At 38.5% G+C, this 16,028-nt stretch overlaps 1 protein-coding gene across 12 annotated transcripts in view; it reads left to right on the forward strand.

Annotated features, from left to right (window-relative positions):
- Positions 1-14,615: 14,615 nt before the first annotated feature.
- Positions 14,616-16,028, forward strand: part of DTNB (dystrobrevin beta) — a 134,892-nt gene continuing 133,479 nt past the window's right edge. For 9 of the 12 annotated variants that reach the window (XM_034421169.3, XM_087888782.1, XM_087888781.1 and 6 more), the window contains exon 1: positions 14,616-14,777. The gene's annotated coding sequence lies outside the window, so the exon portion shown is untranslated. Of the gene's footprint in view, positions 14,857-16,028 lie in introns of all 12 variants that reach the window. The other 3 variants (XM_034421170.3, XM_060693122.2, XM_060693121.2) reach the window with 2 other exon arrangements.

Genomic DNA, 16,028 nt, shown 5'->3' on the forward strand with positions numbered 1-16,028 from the left:
TGCTCATTTTGCCTCTTGTCCTGTAGTAGCAGAATTCTGGCCCACTAAGTCCCTCTTCACCTTCAGTGCCCCTGTTTCCCATAGGGCCTGATTTGCCTCCACCTTGCTACCATCGTGGCCTCCATGTTTTTCTTTGAATGGACTTGCCAAATGTCCTAGTGAAACACAGTGGTTGAGACTATTACATCAGCAGCCCTAAGCAACAGGAGCATACAAAAGGTGGGCAGATAGCCTACCGCCCAGTTGAATTTTATTGCGTTGCTGTTTACAGTAATCAATTCTTTACTATATAAAATCACCTTGAGGAAAGGCAGAGGCAGCGTACTGCAGATCATCAGAATTTGCAGGGCAGAATGGGGATTGGTGGGGAGTATCAGTTTATAGCTCTGAATTAACCAATGGCAGCAAAGATGATTTCTATTTTCTTATATGAATGGGTATGCTTTGAATTTCAATCAAGATACAGCAGCACAAACTCCTTTGGTCCCAGAGTCTAGATTCCCATTTTTCAAGAAGAAAAATGTCTCGGTGAGGTAAATGCTGTAGAATAGAGTGGAAGAAACGTTTCAGGTTTTTTAACATCAAGCCATAATTTTGGGTCAGCTTGTCAGCTTCTGGAATCAGCTCTGACTCAAATAATTGAAGATTTCAAGCTGAAAAAGATAGTGGGGCCTTGTTATTCCCTTGTGTATATTCTTCAAATGCACACTAAAGGTGTTGAGCATTATATTTAGAAACAGAATTGATCCTGCTCAGAATCACCTTATTTAAAAGAAAATGGAGTTTCTGGACATGGATTTCACTTATAGAAAGAAGGGCATTTCTTTGGAACTAATTTGTAAGACGTCATGTCAATGATGGATGGAACTTAAGCTTTTAGGAAGGAACCTGAGGCATACAAAATTTGTTCTACTCTTTCTGACACTTTTTTTTTTTTTTGCCCTCTCCTTGCTCTCCCCTACCCCTATTCATTTCTATTGCCAGAGACTCAAATTAATTGCTTATAAAGAGCTTTTAAGATTAGGCAGTAATCAGGTTCCATACTCTTGATTTGTAGAATGTACAAAGCTGCCTTTTGCTCTTTATTGGCCTTGTCAGGGTTGTGCCAAGATAGCTCTCAAAGCATGGCAGAATTTCCAGTGTCTCCTTCACTCTTGAGACTACTAGGAAAGGATTAAATTATGGAAAGTTTGATTAAATCAGCATAATTTATTCCAGCTCCAGATTCTACTTTTTGTGAGGCTGATTTACACTGAGTTAGAGATATTTAGAGCCTCTGCAGCTCTGTTCTAGATTTTCGCTGTAGTTTGGTAGCATATAACTACAGAATTGTACTTGGCCATTTGGGCTCCAGTCCCCAGTTAATGTGCAGGTTTTTAAATGAAATACCAGCCATTGAGTAATAGGAAAAGCTGTCAAGTCAGAGATAAATGAAGAGAAGAACAAGCTTTAGAAGGGTTAACTTTCATAGAATATTTTCCTTTTGGTAGATAAGAGTAGGAAAAGATAGTTTAGCCTCTCCATGCAAGTTGAACTATATCATTTCCAGTTTCCATCCTTCATTCTAGATAAAAGCCAATACTGATGTTTATGGACTGAGACGGTTTCACCACTAACCTTTTGAAAAATGTGTTAAGGCGCCAGACTAGAAATCAGGAAAGCAGTGCTAGTCCCACCTTAGACATGAAAGCCACAGAGTGGCCCTGAGTCAGTCATACAGACTTGGCCCAATTCATCTCAGAGGGTTATTGTGGGGAAAATAGGAGGAGGGAGTTTTAGATACGTTTCCTGGCTTGAGTTATTTACAGAAATAATAAAGGTGGGATGAAAAAAAAAGAGAGAGAGAATTGCTTGGAAGAAAACCAAGGACTCCATTATCCATTTCAGCAAGCATTGCCCATTTCTACTACTCATCATGGAAATACCACATTACAATGACTGCTATAGGAATTAGATCACTTTTTCTCATGATTTTATGTCGTGATCTGGCCTTCTGTTTTTAATAATGGTCTGCCAGATGTTTCCCAGCAGCCTATTGACAGAGTATAGAAATCACTTGTCTTTCAAGTTGCACGTGCCCCCATAACAGCAAATCTTGAGTAGGCCTATTCTCTTCCCTGAATTTGTATTATACCTTGAAGAAGGTATCAAAGGCAGTATCACATTTTGTATTGGTCAGTCCTGTAAATTAGCCATTTATTTTTTTTGCATGTTCTACATCTACAGTATTTATACAGCAGTATCAGTGTGTATTGTTCTTTTACACATAGGTAAGAACACATCAGTGTGTCTTGTACTTTACATAGGTAAAAGAGTGGTCAACATACAGGAAACAGAATTTTTAATCAAGTCAATAAGAACCAGAAAGAGAACAAAATTTAGGTAAATTCAATTCCACCAGACACATCTTTATATTAAATATTAAAGTAAATAAGTTAGATTGCATGAATTTCTAGTTCTTATACTTTACCCCTTTTATTCATGCAATTCATAAATGTATAACTGGTATCAGAATCCCCTCATTTTTTAGCTGCTGCTGCTTCTAAGCAAACAATCCATGTTTTTAAGATTTCACTGGCAAGAGGAAAACTGTAGCCTTTTTGGTACTTTGACTGTCATTGGCATCTTTTTCTGGCACCCGAAACATCCAGATGAGGGCACACTAAATTATCATGGACCTACCCTCCATTTCAGATCTTTTCCTAATATTTAATTAGCTTCTCTTCATAATTGATGTATAGTTTTTGCATTTTCGTTAAGCTATCAGGATGACTTAGGATAATATTTTCACTTAGATCTTATTTTATCAGATTCTGTAACTCTGTTACAAAAGGGTATTTTTAATAATTATTTTTGCTTTATGCCCCCTAGCCATTTTTTAGCTCATTACAGCTACATTTTTTTCTCTCCTGAATTTTTGGTATTACCTAAAAACTCAAGCAATTAACTCTTCAGCCAAAACTAATCAGGGAAACAAATGCAGATTATATAAGGACATATTAAAAAGTGCAAACTCTGGGGAATTCCTTTGTTCACATTCCTCAAATTTGTTTATACTTACTGTCTGCTTCCTGTTCTTTTACCGAATATTAATCTACTAACAAGATTTTACTTGTGATTATTGACTTTTTCAGCCCTTCATTTTTATATCAGAAGATCTCTGCTACCCAAATGCTGATGCTTTTCAATACTCCAAATATTAGTAAAATGAACTTTCCACTTCAGAAACCATGCTTATTCTTCCTTAGCAATTTTTTATTAGTGTATGTAGTAGTGCAAGCTTTCATAATTAACTGAAGGAAATGTTAGGCAAACATGTTTATTTTATTTTTCGGTCTTTTTTTTTAATGCAATGATGTTACTTTGGCTACCTTTTCATATTCGAGTAAGGAGACTAAGTTCAATAATTATTCGCTGTGTCACTAAAATTTTATTGTGATGGATCAGCGGAATAATAGCCTCTGCCTTCCAATCCCAATAGCATCCAATCCCTTCTGACTTCAATTTCTGTTGAAGCCTTGACTTCACTGCAACTGAATTATTCATTCCATCTTCATTCTATCTTTCAAGTAATGAATATTCATTTTCTATGATTGTCCTCTTAGCAACATCTCAAATTTACACATTAAAATAACATTAAAGGGGGAATTCTATAACTAATGGATTTACTGGTTCTCATTGAGTTTTACAGAACACAAGTGAGGAGTCAAAACATGATTCTTTTCTCATATATTAAAATAATTAATAGCAGATTTGTCCCCTCCCTTTCACAATGGTGCCTCAGAATTATTTCCTCTTTCTCTTAGGGGAATTATGATTATAGTAATATTCATGTGCCTGAATTCTCCAGAATCCTTCAGCAGGGACATTTTACCATAAAACATGCAGAAGCACATTTCATACTTGCAGCCATAGATTCCTGCATCGTAGTTAATTTATTTTTAAATTATTAATAAAATTTATATATCATGCTAAAAACTTTGAAATGTTTTCCAAAAAAATCTGATATAAAAGTTACTTTCTAGAGTACACTGTCATAACAATGATGATCCTTTACTAAGCAGAAAGAACATCAATGGCCCAATTAAAAAGGAAGGTCTTGGGAGATTCCCTAAACACCAAGAATGAGAAAGCCAAGCGTATCTCCAAGGGTAGCTCATTCAACAGGATGGGGCCTGCCTTCTGACCCATACCTATCTGTCTTTATATGGGTTGCAATCTTGAGGAGCTCTTGATCTGGTGAACAAAGAAAAATATTTTGGATAAGGAGATCCCTGAGACAGCCCATTGATCCACTGGATTAAGAGCCTCTTACTAATAACAAATTACAAACATGGGGCTGATTAGAAGATCGGTAGAAAATTTGTAAAAGGTCAGATTAGCAGTTAAGCATAATTGCATATAAGGCTGTATAAAAAGCTAACAACGTTTTTCTAGGCTCCAAAGTTCTGAAGGAGTACTATAATTTTTGTCCAATGGTTTCCCATAGTTAAATCCACATAACTGCAATGTAAAAGGGTTTTAAAGCATATTCCATATGCTTTATCATATGTCTAATGATTGTTTAGCAGAAAGGAGCATGGAAAAGCAGATTGTATAACCACCTTCCCCTTAGTTTAGCAGAGCTTCATCAATAGAATATAGCAATGTTGACAAAAATTTAAACTGATACAGCCACCTCACTCAAGCTAAGCAATATTCATCTGATGGGAGGAGAAAATCTTCCCTTTTGGCTAACATAAGAGTTAAAGTATTGCTGCATCTACTTTTACTTTTCATCCGTGCAGTTGTTAGTGCAAGATGGATCTACCTATCTGATATAAAATAAGCCAGTCTGAGGGGGTTTTTTGGGCTCAACTCATAACATGACATGACATAACATAATTGTTAAATTTCTCTTAGCTGAAACACCATGTATGTTTGGTTGCATCCTTATGAGTGCACCGATGGGGTCTGAGATCCAAAAGCCCCAGGTGTTCAACAATTAAATGGGACGTTTATATCCTTGACCTTGTTGGTAGGGGATAATTGGTCATATTTTTGGAGATGCTAGATTGGGTAAATCTGGAAAGTTCTGCATAATCCTTTCTAAAGTGAACAGCAACGTCAGTGAGTAGAATTTTCTGGGCTATATCTGACATCTATAGCAGCATCTGACATTTTCTTTTTGTGAAAGGCCATTTCCTTCCTTTTCCCTTTCTGATATTTGTGATGATGATTCTGGAATATTGGTAAGTATTTTCTTAAGTAGAACTACAGAAGAATTTATACATGACTACTCATGTGGAAGTTCAAGTAGAAAGCAGTTTGGAGCACTTTCTGTCAACAGAAAGCTCATGCAAAGCAAATTTGCACTGAACTGTGCTTTTTTGAAAGGGTGCTTGGGTGAAGTGCAAGGAATATGTACAACACTTCTAACAGCTGAAAGGATGGAACTCGGCTGTAAACCCTACTAATACACGCAAGGTTAAAATAGAAGGTGGGAACATCCTTGATTTTGAAAGAAGTTGAGGTGCAATTTCTGAGTGGGTGATTATAAGCTTAGCAGGCCATGCTCTTTGGCTGGCCCATTAAATTGCACTACAGGTGGCTGTTGACTATGTTACTGGTTCTTTTATCTCATCCTCAGATTATAAATCCTAGGACACGGAGACATCTTTTTTTTTTATTGAATTAAGATGATTTAATGATGCAACTCATGCTGGAATTGTGGGAGTGAATCAGCTGTCACTCAACATACAGTCACCCCAAATTAATACTCTGGCAAACATTGAGGTGTACAGCTTCATTTCAGAAAGGAAAGCCCATGTGCCTGTGTAACACAACATATATTATTCACCTCTATCTTCTGATGTCAGGTACTGCAGTTTTTTAGAAGCCATTAAAAATGCCCAGGCAGTTTGCATTTTCTGTCAGTTGTATTTTGGGGTACAAACCACAGGACCATTCTTCATAGTCTATTAGTAGGCCATTTTGCTTGCTTGCAGTATTACTTTTAACAGGCCAATGACGTGTGTTTATTTTGAGCCTGGTGAAGCTGAAATCTTTTGTAAGAAAGTAAAGAATGAAATTGAAGCATTTAGTCTGTCTTAACTGTACTGTGGTTTCAGTGCTTTTTCACCAATGTGAAAAATAGAAGGTAGGACAGTATTTTCTGCAGTGAAGGCAAGCTCCATTACTGTGCAAATTTTTGGTACCCAAATTTCATAGCCCATGCTGATCCCACCTTTGAGGCATGGTACCAGGGAAGGGTAAGATTGGCAACAAATGAGTTGCAGGAGAAGTGGCCATGAAGTACCTTCATCTCTGTCAAGGTTCATTTTTAGAAACTGGTGTTTAAGCTAAAGTGATGTACGTGTGTTTCTCTGTGTGTATGTGTGAGAGAGACATCAATTGTTTGCCAAGGTAAAAGGCACTATGTCTTTCTGTTAGAATGACTGAAAGACACTTCTCTGACTTCCACGTTGTATCTTGCAGGAATGAAATCACACACAGCCATTTAGGTAAATTAAGAGATTTTGGCAGGGAGAATATTTTTCTTTCCTTCTCCTCCCCCCCCCGCCCCCCACCATGCAATACATTTGATATGATTGAAAAACAATTTTAAGAGCTTATAAGTAATATATTTTAATTAATATATATTTTAATACCTCTATTTCAAGAATGATAAAAGATTTGTGAAATTGGTGTGTGTATGTGTATGTATGCAATTTTGAACGTGTTTTCCCCCCATTAGGGGACCTGGTAAGCACCCCAGGTTGCAATAAAAATTGAAGAACTGTTAAAAAACAAGGTTTCCCAGGAACTGTTTCGTTTTTATAAGCCAAGAAGTGAGTAAAGATACCTTAGAGTGTACTAAACTTTAATTGTTGCCTTTTAAAAAGAAACTTAAATTGGAATTGAGAATATAGTGAGTCAGGTTGAGACCATTTAAAAAGTCATATTTTTTCATAAATGATATAGAAAAATATTTTACTTAAAAATTTTAAGTATTTGAAATAAATATAGGTATGTAAATATACTGTATGTACTTCATATATTCTTTTATTTTACAATTTATTGTAAACAGATGGATATTAAAATTCTTTGAACTGGTTTGGTTGTAGATTCCAACTTTTGCTAAAGTAATGGTGAATTCTGTTGATCATGGCAACATCGCAGATGTTTTCACCCATAAGTTTTTCCAATATGCTCCCTTTTTCCCATTTCTCTTTTGCTCCATGCAGAATAGATGGAAGGAACTCCAAATCTTAAATGACCCTGTGAATATTAACTTTAAGAAATATAATCAAAGATACATCAGAAAGCTTCAAAATTGAGTGAACTTCTCTTGGATTGATGATAGCATCAGTAATGGATAGGTTCGATGCATGCTTAGAGCATGCTAAGTAACTTAATCAATGTTTTTACTGGTTGCAATTTCTGGATAATTATTAAAGGGAGCCACAATTAGTTCATTTTACAATTATGTTATGAATACATGGGGTACTAAGACAAGACTATCTCTATTCAAAACAAATGGTAGCTGCCATGCTAATCCAAAATTTGCCTCAATAGTTTTTCTAACTCTGCACTTTCTTCTCCAGATCAGGTATGACATAGTCCACAAGACTATGATTACACTCAATTTACTGTTTGTTGTATCCATTCAGTACATAATGAGAATGCTTCCTGGGCGTTTCCTGGGAAATAGAGATGAGATGACTAGCTTGCTCCATAACTAAGATCAAACAGCAAATGACTGCAGTCAATAAGAATTCCATTAAATAGGATTCAGGAATTCAGATTTCCTACCGATTGAGGGATCAGAGTAAACACCTTCTATAAAACTTAATCATGTCAACAAAAAAAATAGTATATCATTTACTTATCTATCCTTGCCTAATTTCCCTCATCTTTCTCTGGGTTCAATTTTAAATTATAAGTTTTTGGGGTCAGAATCCTTCCTTCTAAATAATGTAAGACAACTCAAGTGTAGGCAGCAAGTGTCCACTGGCACCATAGCCACTCTGTTGGGCATTTTGCAAAACTCCCCCAAAGCCCCCTCAAATTATTTTCAAATTATTCCAAAAAGAAAAATAGTGAAGTCAGAGAGCTTTTCACAATAGCATAGTACAATGATACTTGACACTTGACTGCTTTGAAACTTGTCAAATTTGGTACTCAATACATTTTGACTAGAAAATTTTGTCTGAATATTCATCGTTTGGTACTTGATGTGCAAGCTAGAACTTGTTGGTGTTGGTTGCCTTGTGACTCACTACCCTTTCCAGCCAAAACAAAGGGTCACCTGTTAATCACATGGTATCTCTTGCCCTGTGTACATCTCCTTGTGGTCTTGTCTTAGCTTCTGTAATCATTTTGTGTATTTTTGCACTTTTTTCCTCATCAATACAGGTAAAGTGAAGTTTTTATTTTATTTCATCTAAATATTAATCTTTATTTCTCATGTAAAGTAATGATATACAACCCTATATTTTTACATATTGCCTTAAAAGGTGCATTGTCTTTGGTTTGGGAATGCATTACATTTATTTACATTATTCCTTATGGAAAAATTTAGTTTGGTACTTGCTGTTTTTGGTACTTTTCGTGCCTCCTGGAGCCAATTAATGAGTACCGAGGTACCACTGTACTTTGTCTATCACTGTGATAGCAAACCTATGGCACGCGTGCCTGAGGTGACACGCAGAGCCATCTTTCCAGGCATGCGAGCTGTCACTCAACTCAACTGCAGCTGTGCATGCGCATGTGGCAAAGCTGGTGTTCGGGCCTCCGGTACACATGTGTGCAATCCAGGGGACCCAGCTGGTCTTTAGAGCTCTCCTGCGCATATATGTGCATTTGCGCAGGCGCATGAGAGTACTTGCGCGCAGCACATGTATGTGTAGACAGCGTTTGCATCCATGCATTGCATGCATGAAAACCACACACATGTACAGATGGTGCAATTGTATGCACAGCGCGGATAGCACACACACAAAGCTCAAAGCGCGTACCTGTTCGATACTGTGAGTAAAAGATTTGCCACCATCAGAAAAAAATACCAGCATTTCCTAAAACTCTCTGCCGCCATTCTGCTAATCAAAAAGATATTTCAGAAATACTTTTTATTCTTGTTTTGCCAACATTTTTGTTAAGAAAAAAAAAAAGAACCATTGATCTGCACTTTTCCCTTGATTTTTATTTTTTCCAACTATGTGGAAGGTTGGAAAGGAATTAGGTAAAGGGGGTCAGGACACATTGTCTGTACGTCAGCAAAATTACTCAAAAACTAAAAGGGACTGAATGAGATGTAGAGGGGAGAAGCTGAGATTGGAAATGTGCTGAGGTTGTGAAAGAAAAAAAAACCCAATTCCCACTGCATATGTCCCTACTCAGTGTTTTCCAGTGCACACATGCGTACAAATATACACAGACGCAACATGAAGAGAGAACAGGCACACCAATACACACTTTACTTTGATGCACAGAAGAAGAAAAGAAAGACTCTCCTGTTGGTAAACATGTCATTGTAGAAAGAACTCCAAAAGCCATGTGTCAAGTCCCATGCAGCTGGGCAAAATCAAAAGCAAGAATTAGGTACATTTCAGTTGAATATATTTAATGGCAGTCTCCAGGTGGAAGTGCAGGCTGCTTAGAAAAATTGCAGGTAACTCTGCTGCCTTCCACCCCTCCCATCTGAACCTTTCCCCCCCAGCAATAGCATGGTAGAATTGACAAAAAAGATGCAGCCTTGAAGCAAGTGTGGGAGAAGATGCACATTTTGGAAGGTCTGCAGATACCAGCAAACAGAAAAACACAGCCAATTAAAAAGAAGGTAGTTTTCCTTCAAAGATAATGGATGATCCAGAGGAAAAAGAAGTATAAAGGCACCATGGAAAAGTCCAAATACTCTATATGCTGGCCATTGACAGAGAAAAAAAAAAGCAGAAGAAATCCCAGAGAGAGAATAATTATGGAAAAAGGCAGAATAAGATGTCTAAGAAGAAAATACCGTTAGTAATTCTATGGTGTCCAGTATAATAATAATGATGAGGAAATGTTGCAATTGTAGAATAGTTATACTGCAGAGTATATAGCGCAGAGGAAATATTGTAACAGTAATTGAATAGTATATTAGTATAAGAATTGTTATAGTAATTAGGGTAATACAGAAATAAGAGAATACAATATAGGATAGAAACAATAGAAAGCACTCTGCTATAGATTTGTAAATTTCACATCTTTGTCTGGATATGAATTTCAGTTTGCTGACCTTCCCACTTTACTGACATGCATCTAGTGCTTTTTAGAAATTCAGAGAGGCTCTTCCCACCACTATATACAAAATCCCAGCTGTATGAACCCTAATCCTACTTTTCTCAAATACTGTATTGCCCTTTGTCACCACTCATTCCCTTTTCATCAGTATTCTGGCAGATACCTTCTTAAAAACATTTAACAAACTATTCCCCTTATTATTTTTGCATTCTCTCTTGCTACCTTTCTGTCTGCACAAGAGAAACAGAACAGCATTCTTCAAATAGTCAGGCACAGATACTTTCATACATAAACAAGTGGCACAGCATATCCATAAACAATACTCATGCATCCATATTTTAGCATGTCTTAAGTAATTCTAATTGAATGACAGTTTGTAAACTTAGACAAGGTCATGTTGTTACCAAATAAAGGTTGATTGCTCCTTTGGAATTGATTAGCAAGCTGAAACTTCTGTATTTGGGACATGTTATATGAATGGATAATAGACAATAATTATTTTTCTTGGTAAAAATGAATTAAAGTGTAGAAAAACTATATTGATATGTGGATGGAAGGGATCAAATGAATGCTCAGAATGCCCTTGGAAAAGTGCCGAATTATTACTGGGGGGGGCGGGATGACAACATTTGTTGATACTGTCACTAGAAATAAAAATCCAACTTAATGCACTTAATTCACTCACTATTAATCTGCATAGATCCAGGAGCTATCTAAAGTTTACAGCAAGAGGTTTAGTAATAATTTTGGCAAGGTACCTAGAACTGGTTTATCGTTGACAGCTTTATCTGTTGCTTGGCAAACATTTGGAGATTTTGAGAGGAAATCTACCGTCAATTGCACATTTGATTGTTCAGTTCACTAATTTAAAGGGAAATAATTTCTCTCAATAAAATGATTGCCGGTACGTGTACAAAATAGTCCAAATGTGTTTTTTAAGATGTATATGTAGATTTTAAGTTAAGTTTGTTATTCAGATGCATCTGATTTTGAAATTAAACCAAACCTGAGATTTCACTGTATACACAAAAGTTGGCTGTCCAGTCCAGGTAGATGTAGGCATCTGCTTTTCTTTCCCTCCAACCAAGCCTACAAATCCTGGATTTTCTAGGTGTAGTTGCCTTTATTAACATTCTATTTCCAGCTGCCCCATTAAATTAAGTGCAGCAAAAGAGAAACAAAACAGCTCCTGTGAGACTTTCTGTATTTTTGCTAGCTGTTGCCTGTGCCTCACTGATTGGTCAAATTGTCTGCAGGGGGTTCTATATATTGCTTACTTCCTATGTTGCTTTATCATTTTGCTGCTTGTGATTATAGTTTACAACCATTCCATTGAGACTTTTTTTTTGTGCTCTAAACCATTTATGTTCTTGCAATATATCAACAATCTTATCTTCCTGCCATAGTTAATGGCTCTTTCTTATCCTCTTTATAACTTCGTTTTGATTAGTCTAAATTTTCCTCCCTCTCAAAACTGCTTTTACTGGCTCTTTTTCATTTTTCAGTTTGACAATTGGGATTTCAGTTATAGATTATTAAATGGCCATAATGAATATATATAAGGCCACAGTGATAATCCTCTCTACATTTATCACTTTTCTCTCTCCATAACTCTCTCCTGATATTTATATTTATGATATATGTCTCAACTTTCTACCACAGAATTTTCAATGTAAAATATAAATGGTGCATCTATAAATAGGTATTACAGAATGGATTTTTCAGCCCTGTAATCAAGCACAGTAACATACACTATAATGAAACTAATGCGTAAGCACAAGAAGATGCTTTCAACAATATTTTAAAAGTAAAAGTATAATTATGTTGGATCAAACAATACTTATATCAGTACTTCTATTCTTCTAGGGGCCAAACTGATATTTGTGAATGAAGGCAAATATACATGTCCTATGATAATGTTGCAGGATTCAATATGAGTCAATCACTGGGACCAGAGCTTCCAAGCTTTTGGGCTCATGCTGGAGCCCATCGTCAGGGAACTTCTCTCTCTCTCTTGAATATCTGCACTGGGCTATTCTACACTTTTTCTATATGGTATCTGGTTTATGTGTAGCTTTTAGTTGTTACTGTAATTAGGGTGTTGATGGCTGGCTATGAAGTCATTGATTGTTTCCTTGTGTTGCTGTGTCCTGATGTTCTGTCCCTAACCTGATTCTTCAGATATTCCATTGGCGTACCCACAGCCGCTGCAATTGATCCATCCATCTGACTGCTGGTATTTCTCTTAAACTCTTTCCTTTCATCTTTCTCAGCATCTGAATCTTTTCCAGAAAGCTAGATCTTCACAAAATGTATCCATTATTTGCTTGGTCATTTGTGCCTTGAATTAGAATTGTGGGTTGATTTGTTCAATGATTCATGCTTCTTTGGCTGCCCCTGATAGTTTTTGGAGTCTTCTCCAACATCAATGTTCAAAAAGATCAGGTTTGCTGTTTTTTATTTATTTATTTATTTTATTTTTAATTTGATTTATATGCCGCCCTTCTCTGGAGACTCAGGGCGGCTTACAATGCGTTAAGCAATAGCCTTCATACTTTTGTATATTTATACAAAGTCAGCTTATTGCCCCCACAAACTGGGTCCTCATTTAACCTACCTTAGAAAGGATGGAAGGCTGAGTCAACCTTGGACCTGGTGAGATTCGAACTTACAGTAATAGCAGACAGCTGATGTTAATCACAATGCTTTTAGTCTGCTGAGCTACCAGGCCTGGTGCTGTTGATACTAAATTGCTCCTGGACAAAAAAAAAGATCTCCAAAGGCATTTACTGTAAAAGAAAAAAGTGGACAGCATGTTAGGACTAATACGAAACAGTATTCAAAGTAGAAAAAGTAGAGATGACAATTTCATGATGTCCTTATAAATATTAAGTGTGCAACTGCATCTGGAATATTGTGTGCAGTTATGGTTACACCACCTCAAAAAGGATATGAATAGTGCTGTATCTTTACCAAGAACAGCACATGGACAGAAACCATGTGGGCTGGCTAGTGTCTTAGGTTTTTGTTGTAAATGCAAAACAGATTCTAACTGAATGCTAGAAAATGGCTACATTAAATCAACAATAGAACCAGGGATGGTAATCTCATCTTCACTCCATGTCTTCAAGTGAAGGTTAGATGATCACTGTCTGCCAGGAATAACTTGGGTTACTGCAAAATAACGAAAACGTCAAAATGGTCTTTCCCAGCTCTATGATTCTATGAATAAGCTTATACATAAACCATTAGACTGTGACTTTCTGATCACAGATTGATTCTGACTTAGAATATTCCCTTAGTTGTTTCATAACCCTTCAACTCTAATGCTTTCTGGGCAAATGGTTTCTTCAATTAAAAAAAGCATAATAATGCAAATGTTATGATACAAATGCAAACTTGCATTTGCTGCATGCAAACAGCTAACCATGTTGAACTCCATTTGTCTAAAATGGCTGGTTCAACTCTATCACCTTAGGGCATGTGCAAAAACACAAGCCCCTCACACCTGTTCTCCAGGATGTCAGCTGGCTTCTTAATCATACCTGGAAATGATAAGATTTCAGTTCAGTAGGGAAACCAAATGCCTCCTGCAACTTCCTAATTATAATACAATGAGAGGGGGGGGGCGAGGTAAGATTTCAATCGACATTTGAACGAAAGGATTACTGAAGTTTATTATTCACATTTATTGAGGACACAAAATCAGGATGCAATGACACACATCAAAGACCCTCCGGCTTCTGGACTATATCATCCATCTCTCTCGACTCTGAATAGCTTTGTTAGTTGCAGGGAATTAGTCATATATGGCTACAGAGATAAAGCCGGCTCCATACTACGGTGTTTATTTTGACAGAAAAAAAAATCTATATATCTCCAAACAGGAAAATGAGGACTAGGACTAATAAAACAAGCCGCTCGGACGAGAGATGAAGCTCAGAAGGCCGCAGGCGCAAGCTTCCTCATCACCATAGCAACGCACGGAGCTTGCGTACGCCCGGGCAAAAAAAAAAAGAGGACCGCGTAGCGCACGAGCAATTGTTGACGCGCGCGACTGAAAAATCGTGATGCGCGCAAGAATAAACGAGGCTATTGGGTAGATTCACGTACGCATGCGCCAATTCCTGCCCGTGGGACATTGTGCGGCTGAAAGGGGGGGAATCGAACGCGTTTTCCTTCTCTGGCTTCTGATTGGCTTACCTATCATGTGGTCAATGCTGGGAGGGCGGGACTTTTGCGGCTGCTTCTTTTTTTCTTATTGGTGAAACTCTTGGCCAAGTTCCAGGAGATCTGAGCTGTCCCTCGGGTTGGTTGCTCACTTACCCTCCCCTTTGTCATTTCCCCTCCCTAATTGCAATCGCTGTCGGGATTGGACAGGTTGAAAAGAGGCAGGACCTCCGCAACCGAGAGCTGAGCTGGGTTGGTTAGATTGTCGGCGGCTGCGAGCGGAGCGCCTGTGGGAACGGAGAAGAGCAGCGGGGTCTGAGGCGCGCGCGCGGAGGCGGAGGAAGGTAGGCAGGATAGGTTGGTTGGTTGGCTCGGTCAGCCGTTCCCTCCGCCCTCCCGCGGAGAAGAGGGCCCGGTGGAAAAGTAAGTGGCCGGGATCGGCGCGGGAGGGTCCCCGAGAGATCCGGACGGGGAGGGAAGGGCTGGTTTATTCGCCTCTTCGCAGGGAACCCCCTGAAGCTCGATCTGCAAGGAGAGGGGGGCTGGATGGGGGTCTTGCGCCCTGGGTTGCTTTTCGCGAATTCCCCGGAGCCGGGTGGTCGCCTGCAGCGTCAACCTCGCGTATGTTTGCGGGGGCCAAGCCATGCTCTATGGGCGCGCATATGCTCAGTTTGGCCACAGTGCAGGTATTCTCGCTGCAGCAGCAGCAGCAGCTCTCCAACCCGGTCTGCAAAAGAAAAGGACAGGGATAATTCCTTGGGCTGGAGTTCCTTTCTCCTGGAGAAATTAACTTCTGAAGGCTAGAATATACGTTGATTCCCCCGTATATGTGCTGTATATTTTACGGTGATCTTATTCAAGCTTGCAACAGCCTTTTGAGGTCCATCGTCAAGTGACCATTAGCACTTCTTTAAAAATTCGTGTAGTGGAGCTCAACGTTTTAACAGAAATAACAGAATAGCAGAGCTGAAAGGGACCTTGTAGGTCATTTAGTCCATTTTAAAATCCTGGCTTCATTTGATAACTTTTTGTGACCGATTTCCACGTCATTTTTAGATCTGCTAGAGACGTATTTATTTATTTTATCGTATTTATATGCCGCCCTTCTCCCTTAGGACTCGGGGCGGCTCACAAGATAAAACAACACGACAATAAAATGATATTAAAATAATCCAATTTAAAATCCCCAAATAATTAAAACTCCCGGCAGATCAGGGAATTTGCTGAAAAAGCCATGTCTTCAGGTCACCGCGGAAAGTGCGGAGGTCGGGAGCCGTCCGGAGCCCAGTGGGTAACTCATTCCAGAGGGTCGGTGTGACCACAGAGAATGCCCTCATCCTGGGCGCCATCAGCCGACATTGTCTGGCTAATGGCACCCGGAGGAGGGCAATCCTATGTGAGCGCACTGGGCGGTGGGAGGCCGGTAGGAGGTGGTCCTGCAAGTACCCCGGGCCCATGCCATGAAGGGCTTTATAGGTATTTGGCCTCTCTTGGCCATAGTATTACGACTCATGGTAGTTGTAATGTGCCAGTGGGAAAGGGAATCTTCTATGGAATTGTAGTGCTGAAGGTATAGGCCTCTATGGGTTAACACA

This window comes from Pantherophis guttatus, chromosome 1 (genome assembly GCF_059756535.1).
Source record: "Pantherophis guttatus breed Tessera chromosome 1, ASM5975653v1, whole genome shotgun sequence".
Taxonomy (NCBI): domain Eukaryota; kingdom Metazoa; phylum Chordata; class Lepidosauria; order Squamata; family Colubridae; genus Pantherophis; species Pantherophis guttatus.